Genomic DNA, 13265 nt, shown 5'->3' on the forward strand with positions numbered 1-13265 from the left:
ATTTTTCTGAATCACGTCAAAAAATATTTGCCGCAGTACAATCGAATGTTGCAAAGATTTAAGGCTCAACACGCAAGGTGGCTTTCGCAGTCAATTACTTTGACGTTAGATGAAAATGTGACGGATCTGGCATCTTCATCTGCAATGGGTAGACCGAAGGCAAATTATGAACTCATCCTTAGTTCCGGTTGGATGTTTAAGCGAAAATGCTTCAGAAGCTCGGAACAAATATTACAAAAGTGTCAGAAAATCACATGCAAGAAAAAATAGCCGACTGAATACCATGGCTGATGTGTTTTATAGAGCAATGGATTCATCAGATCCGTTTATATCAAGCATATGTCTGAATAAAAGACAAAATCAAATAAAAAAGGAATATCTTCCACAAGATGTCATATATCTTCTAAAGGCAGTATCTCCGCCGGCCCAGAAAACTATTAATTCCGATCCGGAAAATTCAGATTCGGATTCTGATTTAGATCACGAATCTGACTGTTAAGAGCAATATAACATTATTTTAGACCCGCAAGCACGGCGAGGTTAATTTCTATCTTTCTCAGCTTCTTTCGGGATACGGATGCTTTCGGAGCTACTTGAAGCGCTTTGGCCACGAGGAATCCGACGAATGCCCTTGGTGCGGACGAGGTGTGGTGGAAGACGCCAAACACGTCTTATTCGAATGTGGACGCTTCCTAGACGAAAGGCGTTGTCTGAAGAGGCAGTGGGCCTCTCTATCAGAGCGGTCCACATGGTCAACGTCATGCTGGAATCGGAGGCAGCATGGGAACTAACAAGCACATTCGCTGCCACAGTGATGATGGAGCTCCGCAGAATCGAACGAACAAGAACGCCGTCCCGCATGCATCGTGTGCTACAATATACAAAAAAAAAAAAAAAAGTAAGAAAACTAGTCGAGAGCTCGACTAGATACTACCCTGAACCAAATTAATAAAAATGCCTATTTAGTATGGCTAAAATTTCAACTTCGGTGTATTAAAAAATATAAATGAAATACAAAACTCATTAAATAAAATATATAAATATTTTGAAACAATTAAAAAAATTAACATCAGTTGCACCGCTCGGGATTCTCACACGCGACTTCTCAGAAGTAGTTTGAATGTATGTATGTGTGCACACGTATACGATACTGTTGTAGCTGATGCACGTCCGTTTGTTAATTGGAAAAATATTTGTTTATTTTTAATTAATTTTCGACTTAATGGAATTTAATGAAACTTTCAGCATATGATCTACATATTATATTGAATATTTAAGAAATTTAAAAAAAAATGAAAAATCATTCACAATTAGCTATAGTGGTATCTGACTTGAACTTGAATGTGTTTATTCGATAAAAACATAACGGAATGATTTATCGAATTTTAAAAGCAAACTCGACATCCGTACTGTATATACGGTCATTTAAAAAAATTCAAGTCTCTAGCACTTATATCTTCGGAAATCGACGCGTTCAAACATACGGACAGACGGACAGACAGATAGACGGACAGGGCCAAATCAACTCAGCTCGTCGTCCTGATCAAGAATATATATATATATATATATATATATATATATATATATATATATATATATATATATATATACTTTGTGGGGTCTGCCACGCATTCTTCTGCCTGTTATACCCTGATTTCCCATTGAAAATGGGTTCAGGGTTTAAAAAGAAGTATGACGAACATAAAACCATAAAATTACAAGATTTTTTAAATTTTTATAAATTTTTCGTTAACATGATTTTGTTTATGTTTAATTTTGTTTTTAATTACATAATATTGAAATGAATGTGTATTTTATTTATTTTTAATAAGTTAAAATTGTTGAAATAAAGTTAAATATAAAAACTCCTTAAATTTGTATATTGATTTCTTACACCCCGTTAAATGAAAACCTCTATAATTCGTAAAAAGTTCGGTTCCCTTGCCATTACGAATTATCGAGATGCGACTGTATATTCAAAATCTATGTAGCATTGAACATATTTTAGATAAATTTATGCCACGAAATTTCGATGTAGCTCGTTTTTTAGATGGAACTCAGTTTTTGAGGTTTCGAATATGGAGGGAAAGATAGACGGTGATAGGGAGAGAAGCATATGTCAATATAAATTTATATGCAGTCGACTCTCGTTATTTCGAAATTCCAAGGACTCATAAAATATTTCGAGCTATCGAATGTTTGAAATAATAAATGCTTCGAAATTTTAAGAGAAAATAAATAAAACTTCGAATTATCAAGAGCTTTTATTTAACGTAATGTACATATGTTCAAATTAATTAAGCTTTATAAAGTACTTATTTATACGGGTTTGCCTCGAAGCACATACTTTTTTTAAGGACAAAAAGTGCCTGATATGTTGTTTCATCAGTTTCGTTTTGTGGACAAAAGTTCTATAAGTTATCCAATGAGGCTCTTACTACCTTAACTGACACCGTTTCCAAAGGTTCTGATGTATCGTCTTCATCTTCATCGTTGCTCTTTTCATTCGTATCTGTCGCAGATAAAATTTCCCGATCGGATAGGGATCCTGAAACAGCAACATCTTCATCCACTTGAAAATAGTCAGAAAAAGTCACATCGCTGATGTCAGCAAGTGGTATCATTGATGATTCTTCATCATCCATAATGATTTGCAAATTGTCCTGATCTTCTTTTACGAAACCCGATTTTATGAAGCAGTTAAGAATTGTCAGGCGACTTACAGCTCTCCATGCCTTGTCAATCAGTAAAATAGCGTTCAGAACCGTGATATTCGTAGTTAACTGCTTGTCGGGAGATCCCAAAACGATCTTAACAATTTCTTTGCGATACAACGTCTTTAAATTATGAATGATCCCTTGGTCTAATGATTGCAGTTTGGAAGTTGTACTTGGCGGAAAATAGTGGAGATCTACGTTGGACAATGTAGGAGGACTGTTGTGAACAGTGCAATTGTCTAAAAATAGTAAAATTTTTCTCTTTTGTCGTTTCATGTTTCCATTAACTGTTAAAAGCCAATTGTTAAAAACAACAACAGAACGTTGTCATCTAAGCTTTTTTGATAGCACAGTAATCAGTAGGAAACGATTTCACTCCTTTAAAACATCGCGGTTTCATTGCTTTTCCTATTACTAAGGGCTTAAGTTTTTCCGATCCATTCATATTTACTGCAAGTAGAACTGTCAACCGTTCTTTGCTATATTTTCCTCCATGACACATTTCATTTTTAAATGTAAACGTCTTGTCCCGTAAGCATTTAAAAAATAGGCCAGTTTCATCAATATTAAAAATGTCTCGGGCATCATAGTTTTCTATCAGTGTCATCAATTTACTATGCCAATCTGAGCAAACAGCATCATCAACAGAACCACTTTCTCCACAAACTTTTTTAACACGATTCCATTCCTCTTTTTGAAATTTGTAAGCTACCTTTCACTTGCCGCAAAATTTTGTATGTTTAGAGTAGACGCGAACTCTTTAGCTTTTTCCTTTAACAAAGGTCCGCTAATAGATACTTTTTGTCCTCTACACTGTCTAAGCCAAATGACAGGCTTTCTTCCAGACGAGGAAATTCACCTTTACTTGTTCTCTTCTGTCCCCCAGCAGTTGGAGCAGCAGTAACATTCTCCTTGTTTTTTATTATGGTTGAGAGAGTACTGAGTGGAATCTTAAATTCTTTTGCAACATCGCTTTTCTTTTCACATCCTTCTATTTTTTAAATTAGTTTCTTCTTTTCAGCAATCGTCAAACTTTTATACTTTTTAGGACTCATTTCATAAATAATTTTAATAACGAAGCGATTCGTGCGGAAGCGAGCATCAAAATGTGCCTATGTTTTATGCGTAACACGCAACCACGCACAGTAAAGTTAGTTTCAGGGGAGTCCCAAAATTCAAATTCAAAGTTCTTACTAACACACCAAGAAACTTCGCAAATTCGAATTGTCGAGTGTTTAACCATATGAGTACGAATTACTGCATCTTAGCAATGATTTTTTAGTTCGAATTACTGAGTGCATAAAAATGTATGGACATAATTCGAAATATAAAGAGATTTTGTAGGGGACTCGTGATATCTTTGAATTAATGAGAGGTTCGAAATAACGCAGGATTGAAATAACAAGAGTCGACTGTACATATACCCATTATATAGTTTAAGCAGCATAATACAATTATTAAACAGGTGCTTTAAAGATGAAACCCAGTATGAGGGTGGTTTGAAAAGATACAAGTAAAAATAGATAATCATACACAAGAAAAGAAAATGGTTATAGGAAAATTATGATGAAATAATTGGGGATATAATTTCAGAAAGTAGATATTTATGATATCTCAAAAATGCAAATTTTCCAGTAATTATAGATTTTACTCCAAGTGTTCCAGGTCTTGGCATTTAACAAAAAGAAAGAATAACCGTACATATATACCCTTTTTCATATTGGTGAATACTTATCCGTTGTTATTTACACAGTAAACTTTTCAGACTGCCCTCAAAAACCTAACGAAAAAAGAAATCTGTTAGATTTCAAAGAACATAGTTTTACATTCCAAAAAATAAATAGCAAAAAATATTTTCTTTAAATTGTTTTTTGTTTAAAATACAATAAATTACAACGAAATAGATTTTATAATTTATTTTATCAAACGTTTGCAACCGCCAAGCTAAATATGCACACTAAATGTACATATTTAAACAGCTTCTGGACCTCATGATTCACTTACATATATATTAGAAATTGAACAAGAATAGTTATAAAAGATTAAATTTATATATATTCGATATATGTATATACAAGTTAACGATCGTGACGCCTTGTTACTCTAGTGGCGACCACGTCCAAGGGTTATACTTATCGTTATTTAGTTTCCCAGATTCGGATAAACCAAAAGAAAAACAATATCGGAATAGTTCGATTTAAATCGTTATAATCTCGCAATGAATTGTTAGTATTTGTTAAAAGTATCGTCTCGTCGATTTCAGCTGCCAGCCACCGACTGCCCTTCGTCAGGCCGCGGCTTCTCTTCCTTTTCGTTTTCCAGGTCGACGTCGACGTCGCAGCAGCAGAGCGGCAACGGCCGCTGCCGCTGCCGAGACACGTTGGGAAGCAGAGGCGCCAAGTTCATGGTAGGGGAGAAGAGGAAGTGCTATGCATTGACTGGTGTTAACTCCTCCCCCCTTAAGTATCTGCGTCCCACAGATCAGACAACCTTCTGGGTGACCGGAGTGATGTCATTTGCCTGTGCAACACGAGATTCCGTGTCACCGGTGATTGTCGCAGGCGTTTGGCGGCGTGTGGTTCGCAATATTTGAAGACGTGAAGAGATCGCGTTGATATTAGGTATATTAATTAGGTAATGGGATGCTGGTGATATGCAATGTGTTAGTAATACAATTTTCTTCTTAATACTAACAATTTTTACTTAAGTCTATATGGGATTGAAAAAATTATTTAATCCAGAATAAATGTTAGTCGGTGTTCTCAATGTGTGTGCGCTACTTTGCGTATGAGTATGCTGACTTCTTTAATCTGTCGGGGATAAAAACTTGAATTAGTAAAATATTTAAAACAAGTAAGAAAGCTCTAGTCGAGACTGCCCGACTACGAGATCCCCTGAACCCTTGGAGCAATAGATATTTCAATAATTTTTCGCGTCTTTCAGCTTACATAAGAAACACGACACGAACTGCGAACTGCGACACACATACACACACACATGCATACACACACAAACGCATACACACACACACATACACACACATATATACACAAACAAATACATATATATACACACACAAGCATAAACACGCATGGGCGGCAGTGAGCGCTTACCATGAGAACTTAATTGCTTAATAACTTTTTTTGTAGACGTACGATCTTTGAAACTTTCAGATTATTATTATAACATGGATACGCATGTAATTGCCAAAGCACAAGTCTCTAGTATTTGAAATACGCCTTTTACAAAAGTGAGGGTGAGGGGGTGAATTTAGAGGTTGGGGGGTAAATTTTAACAAAAACCGAAATTGTATAAATTGCATATACGCATATATTAAAAATTTGGAGACTAGCAATAAAGGTGTAGAAGATATAATTTTATAACTGGTTTTCGATAAGGTTTTTTATCGATAAAAAAGATCGGGATGAGCTATCGATTTTTAATGATAAACTTTATATGCGCGCTGTAATTACGGACATTTAAAAAAAGCTCTTATATCTTCTGAAATCGACGCGGTCATACATACGGACAGACGGTCGGACGGACAGACAGACGGACAGGGCCAAATCAGCTCAGCTCAGCTCGTCGCCCTGATCAAGAATATATATACTTTGTGGGGTCTGCCACGCCTCCTTCTGCCTGTTACATACATTTCAACAAAACCATTATACCCTGATTTCCCATTGAAAATGGGTTCAGGGCATAAAAATGTTGCAATTAAGAGAGACAGAAAAACCTAATTTTTCCTTTTTCCTTTATTTGATTGATCGTATTTATCTTTATTTATTAATTTTTTTATTTTTAATGGGGTAAATTTATAGGGTATTTTTTATAGTGTCACATTGTATCTTCATATCGTCATGTTCAATTTTTATTTTTTATTTCAAAGAAAGAAGAAAAAACATTTTTTTTTTCATTTGCGCACAGGCGTAAGTTGCAGCGTATCGTATGCCAAGGTGTGGGCTGATTTGCACTTAACGGGAGGTCCTTATTATCCTTTTTAGCCTGTTACAGCCTACTGGGGTAAGAACGACACCACGAACCGTTGGGCAGCCGAACGCAATATTTGTATTTTGTCTTTTATTTTTGATTGCAAGGCCTTTCCAACACAGTGCATAACCACACACCTCTATCAGCACGTAACGCACTTGCACTCACACTCACTGCATGTTACTCTTTCGTTTTGTTTTGCTTTTTGTGCTTGTAACTGAAACTTGCAGGTCGAAGCTGCCACAGTGGTTATCTCTTAAAATTAAAAAAATGCCACTTGCAGGTTGAAGCTGCCACAGTGGTTATCTCTTAAAATTAAAACTGAGACCACTTTCGATTATAAAATGTGCGCAAATTATCAGTGGGGTTTCGGGTCGGGTGGCGGGGAGTCGGACCCCTGACATGCACTGCCCACCAATATTTTTTAGCCACCGACCTTAGCTGCATGATTTTATATAACATTTTTAATAATTCAAATTGAATATCACCGCACGGCAGGGAGTCGAACCCTGACATCACATTACAAGTGCACTGCCCTCTAAAAATTTGCCGTCGGCTTTTTCAACTTTTTATACCCTGAACCCATTTTCAATGGGAAATCAGGGTATAATGGTTTTGTTGAAATGTATGTAACAGGCAGATGGAGGCGTGGCAGACCCAAAAGTATATATATTCTTGATCAGGGCGACGAGCTGAGTCGATTTGGCCCTGTCCGTCTGTCTGTCTGTCCGTCTGTCCGTCTGTCCGTCCGTCCGTCTGTCCGTCTGTCCGTATGTTTGAACGCGTCGATTTCCGAAGATATAAGTGCTAGAGACTTGAATTTTTTTAAATGACCGTATATACAGCGCGGACGTCGAGTTTGCTTTTAAAATTCGATAAATCATCCCGTTATGTTTTTATCGAGTAAAAACATTCAAGTTCAATCAGATGCCACTATAGCTAATTGTGAATGATTTTTTTTTTTTTTAATTTCTCAAATATTCAATATAATATGTAGATCATATGCTGAAAGTTTCATTAAATTCCATTCAGTCAAAAATTAATAAAAAATAATCAAATATTTGGCCAATTAACAAACGCACGTGCAGCAGCTACAACAAAAACATTCGTTGAATCACATCAGCTGTTAGTTTTGTTTAGTTTTGGTAGATGGCGCAGCAACAGTGAATCTATTTGAGTTTTGCCAACGCCACTAGCAGGAGTGAGGTGGCCTAGTGTGTTAGCTGCATGACGCTCGATCGAGAGGTCGCGGTTCGAGTCCCGATCGATGCAACTGGTGTTAAATTTTTTTAATTGTTTCAAAATATTTTTATATTTTCATAAATGAGTTTTCTATTCAATTTATATTTTTAAATACACCGAAATTAAAATTTTAACCATACTTTATGTGCGTTTTTAATAGTTTGGTTATTCTAGCAGATTCTTAGAATCGCATCAGCAGTTAGTTTCGTTCAGTTTTGGTAGATGGCGCTGCAGCAGTGAATCTATTTGAGTTTTGCCAGCGCCACTAGCAGGAGTGAGGTGGCCTAGTGTGTTAGCTGCATGACGCTCGATCGAGAAGTCGCGGTTCGAATCCCGATCGGTGCAACTGTTGTTAACTTTTTAATTGTTTCAAAATATTTTTATATTTTATTAAATGAGTTTGGTATTTTATTTATATTTTTAAATACATCAAAATTGAAATTTCAGCCTTACTAAATGGGCATTTTTATTTGTTGGGTTCAGGGTAGTATCTAGTCGAGCACTCTCGACTAGAGTTTTCTTACTTGTTATTTCTTTATTTGGTCTGCGAAGGGAGTCGAACCCACGCATCTCTCAACATAGAGATTACGTACACATTTTCCACAGACTTTTTATACCCTGAACAGTGTTGCCAGATTAGCTATTTAATAGCATTTTTAGCTATTTTTGAACCCTAAATGCTATGAAAATTTTGAAAATGCTATTAGCTATAAATTTAGCTATTTTACAAACGAATATTTTGAATTTGATTTTAGTATTTAAAGCAAAAAAAAAACAACATTTTTCGATTAAGTCCCAAATTGTACGTAATGATCTGCGCGATACTACCACCACGACTTTATCGTACTTATAACATCAGTTGTGAATTTACACCATCGCTAATTCTTCTTGGCGCGCTTCTTGGCATTAATTGTATGTGATGGATAAAAAATATAAGCAGAAATTTCGTGATTCCTGGAAAACAATCACCGAATTTAAGAATTGGATTAAGGAGGATGAGTCGGACAACAGGCGGGCGTATTGTATATACTGCAAATGCAGTGTTTTTGCCAAATCGCACGATATTAAAATGCCTGCCGCGACAAAAAAAACAAAACTGCGATTGGCGTCTTTGGGCAAAAAATGTAAACATATTCCATGATTTCATTTAAACATGATTCCAGTTAATCAAAAATATAATTCTGATGATGATTTGGATTTGGACCAAATTGTAACATTATTAAATAACATTTAAAAATAAAATTTAAAGTAAATGCATAATGCATAAAGGTTTCTCAGCTATTTTGTAAGCTATTTTAAAATTTGTTTAGCTATTTTCAGCTATTTTTTAGAGACGATTTTGCTATTTTTATGTCTCAAAACCTGGCAACACTGACCCTGAACCCATTTTCAATGGGAAATCAGGGTATTGTTGACATGTATGTAACAGGCAGAAGGAGGCGTGGCAGACCCCACAAAGTGTATATATTCTTGATCAGGGTGACGAGCTGAGTTGATTTGGCCCAGTCCGTCTGTCCGTCCGTCCGTCTGTCCGTCTGTCCGTATGTATGAACGCATCGATTTCAGAAGATATAAGAGCTAGAGACTTCAAATTTTTTTTTAAATGTCCGTAATTACAGCGCGCATATCAAGTTTATCATTAAAAATCGATAACTCATCCCGATCTTTTTTTATCGATAAAAACCTTATCGAAAACCAGTTATAAAATTATATCTTCTACACATTTATTGCTAGAGTCTCCAAATTTTTAATGTATGCCTATATGCAATTTATACAATTTCGGTTTTTGTTAAAATTTACCCCCCCCCACCCTTAAATTCACCTCCTCACCCTCACTTTTGTAAAAAGCGTATTTCAAATACTAGAGACTTGTGCTTTGGCAATTACATGCATATCCATGTTATAATCATAATCTGAAGATCGTATGTCCACAAAAAAGTTATTAAGCAATTAAGTTCTCATAGTAAGCGCTCACTGCCGCCCATGCGTGTTTATGCTTGTGTGTGTATATGTATGTAATTGTTTGTGTATGTGTGTGTGTGTCTGTGTGTGTGTGTGTGTGTGTATGTATGTGTGTGTATGTATGCCTGTGTGTGCGTGCCAGGGCTGTCATTTCAGCTTTTTTCCCGTCAGATCTGGCTTTATTTGAAGTCCCACTGCGGGAAAAATTCGAAAACGGCGGGCTGCGGGAATTCTGGCTTTCAATAAATTAATGTAGCTCTATTTTAGCTTTATTTAATTTTCATTTACTTATTTTGATTTATTTTGTTCTTATCGCTGTCAACACTAAAAATCATGAATACAAGTATCGATACATGATTTTATATCATACAATCTATAGAAATCATTTCGTGGTATGAGCAACAGGTTTCGTGTGTCAACAAAAAAACACTAACGTGCACGAATTAGATGGGCACAGAAAGAAAAAATTGATTTTGGGCAAACTCCAACAAAAACCACAGCAACAACCAACAGCACTTTTCCTCTATGTGGCAAATCACACATTAATTGCTCTCATCAACAACCTAGGTACTCTCCGCCAATAAATTATGCGACAGCATGAGCGTTTAGCGATTTAAACTACACCGTACTAAATGTACAACATAATTAAACATTCGTTGGCTCCTCATTTTCTGGAAGAAATAAGATTGGAAGCGTTAAATTTATTTTGGTTTTGGACGAATCAAGTGACAAAGCGGCTTGGTAAATAACAAGTATTTATTAAACACCTGACCTCTCTTTAAAAGATTGAATACTTTATAATTTGTATATATGTATATGCATATACATATATCTATAATTTCTACGTTAATGGTCTTAGGTGTCGTTATTAAATACGTCTCTGTTGAGAGTGGAGTGATTTCGTGGAGATTTCGACGTTCCTGATTTGAATATTTTTCTTGAAAGTGGAGATTCCTTGTCTATAGTTGAAGGACTCAAACAATTAAAAACAAATGAATAATCATAAATGAATTTAATTAAGAAAATAGTGTTTTTTAAACCCAGCTTTTATTTTGGCTTATTTTTTCCTGAATTTAGCTTCTTTTAGCTTCTTTTTTTTTTGCCAATCTGGCTCTATTTGCTCGAAAAATTATGACAGCACTGGTGCGTGCGTGTGTGTGTGTGTGGGCGTGTGTCTTGCTGAAAGACGCGAAAAATTATTGAAATAGCTATTACTTCAAGGGTTCAGGGGATCTCGTAGTCGAGCAGTCTCGACTAGAGCTTTCTTACTTGTTTTTTATTACATTTATTTTTATTATTTTGATTCGCGCGAGTTATGGTATCTATGGCTTTTTATACCCTGAACCCATTGAAAATGGGAAATCAGGGTATAATGGTTTTGTGAAAAAGTATGTAACAGGCAGAAGGAGGCGTGGCAGACCCCACAAAGTATATATATTCTTGATCAGCGCGACCAGCTGAGTCGATATAGCCCAGTCCGTCTGTCCGTCCGTCCGTCCGTCCGTATGAGTGCGTCGATCTCAGAAGTTATAAGAGCTAGAGAGCTGAAATTTGGCATGCATACTCGTGAGTACCATACGCAGTACGAGTTTGCTTTATTTTTTCGATAAATCGTCCGATAACTTTTTTATCGAGAATAATCGAAAAATTGATTTTGTTTTTTCAGCCTAATTTGAACATTTTTAGACCTGGAGTCTTCAAATTTGCGTTGTATATAAAGTTAATCGATACAAAGATTTTGTAATTTACAGATTTTTGATACCACGCCCCCTTCTCCCCCAATTTGAAAAAAAACGCATTTCAAGTACTAGAGACTTGGGCTTTGGAATGTACACACATATTCACCATATGATTACGCTCTGAAAGTTTCATTAAGATCGTATGTCTACAAAAGAAATTATTCAACAAATAAATTCTCATAATATTGCCCACACTGCAGCGCAGCCCAAGCGCAGTCGCTGCTTAATGCGCAGTTAGCAGAGCGCAGGCTTATGCGTGCGTGTGGATGCATGTGTATGTATGTGTGCATAAAAGAAGTGCAGAATGATTAGAATATCAGCTTGGAGGGTTCAAAACTTCAAAACTTCCGTATCATTGCATATTATTTAATTTAATAATTATTATCTTAATTTTTTATTTACGTATTTTTTATTTTTAGTCGCTTATATTTGATCGTTTTGCGCGCAACAACTGAAAAAAATTTCACGTATTATTTAATTTTTTATTTTTTATTTAGGGAATACTCGTGGCACTATATTTCTATTTCTTATCCGCACAATTTTATAAACGAAGTGGTCCCTGCTCGGGCGCCAGTTAACGATCGTGACGCCTTGTTACTCTAGTGGCGACCACGTCCAAGGGTTATACTTATCGTTATTTAGTTTCCCAGATTCGGATAAACCAAAAGAAAAACAATCTCGGAATAGTTCGATTTAAATCGTTATAATCTCGCAATGAATTGTTAGTATTTGTTAAAAGTATCGTCTCGTCCAGTTCAGCTGCCAGCCACTGACTGCCCTTCGTCAGGCGGCGGCTTCTCTTCCTTTTCGTTTTCCAGGTCGACGTCGACGTCGCAGCAGCAAGACGGCAACGGCCGCTGCCGCTGCCGAGACACGTTGGGAAGCAGAGGCGCCAAGTTGATGGTAGGGGAGAAGAGGAATTGCTATGCATTGACTGGTGTTAACTTACATCTATATGTAAAATGAAAAGAAACGCTGGATGAGACTAACTAACTATTAAAGATTTAGATTTTGAAAGAAAACACGATCTTTAGAAGAATTAAGTCAAATACTTTATAGAAAAATATATATGTATACATATGTATGTATGTTCATGCATAGTACATCTGTGTGAAATGGTTATGACAAGCAAGAGCTTCGCACACATCGAAATGCTTACAGTTTGCTTGCATAAGCGTGATAAACGCTTTTAAGATTTCGGTATACTCTTCACTCAAAAGGAAGGAACAGGGATTGTCGCAAATAAATTTCAGTTTTTGTGCGCTGCTGAGCTTGATAATTTGAGAGATAGAGTGTTAGAGAGAGTAAGACAAAAAACGCAGAGCGCATACAACGGGACCATTTCGTACCATTTCGTAAGTATGACTGCTCAGCTAGCAGCGACTGAGCTTGGGCTGCGCTGGGCAATATTATGAGAAATTATTTGTTGAATAATTTCTTTTGTAGCCTTACAATCTTAATGAAACTTTCAGAGCGTAATCATATAATAATAATATGCGTACATTCCAAAGCACAAGTCTTTAGTAGTTGAAATGCGAATTTGGTGCGAAGGGGGCTTGGTAGGGATGCAAAACAATCGATGGTACTATCGATACTATCGGTGGTTTTCTAAAAC

The 13265-nt window shown here is 36.2% G+C and overlaps 1 long non-coding RNA gene across 1 annotated transcript; it reads right to left on the bottom strand.

Annotated features, from left to right (window-relative positions):
• Positions 1–4905: 4905 nt before the first annotated feature.
• LOC149270952 (uncharacterized) lies at positions 4906–8463 on the bottom strand. The gene is made up of 2 exons (XR_016270187.1): positions 5831–8463; positions 4906–5527 (listed from the first exon to the last, which is right to left on the bottom strand). It is a non-coding gene; the product is annotated as an uncharacterized LOC149270952 (long non-coding RNA).
• Positions 8464–13265: the final 4802 nt, after the last annotated feature.

This window comes from Drosophila arizonae, chromosome 2 (genome assembly GCF_054131065.1).
Source record: "Drosophila arizonae isolate 15081-1271.41 chromosome 2, UAZ_ARI_1.0, whole genome shotgun sequence".
Taxonomy (NCBI): Eukaryota; Metazoa; Arthropoda; class Insecta; order Diptera; family Drosophilidae; genus Drosophila; species Drosophila arizonae.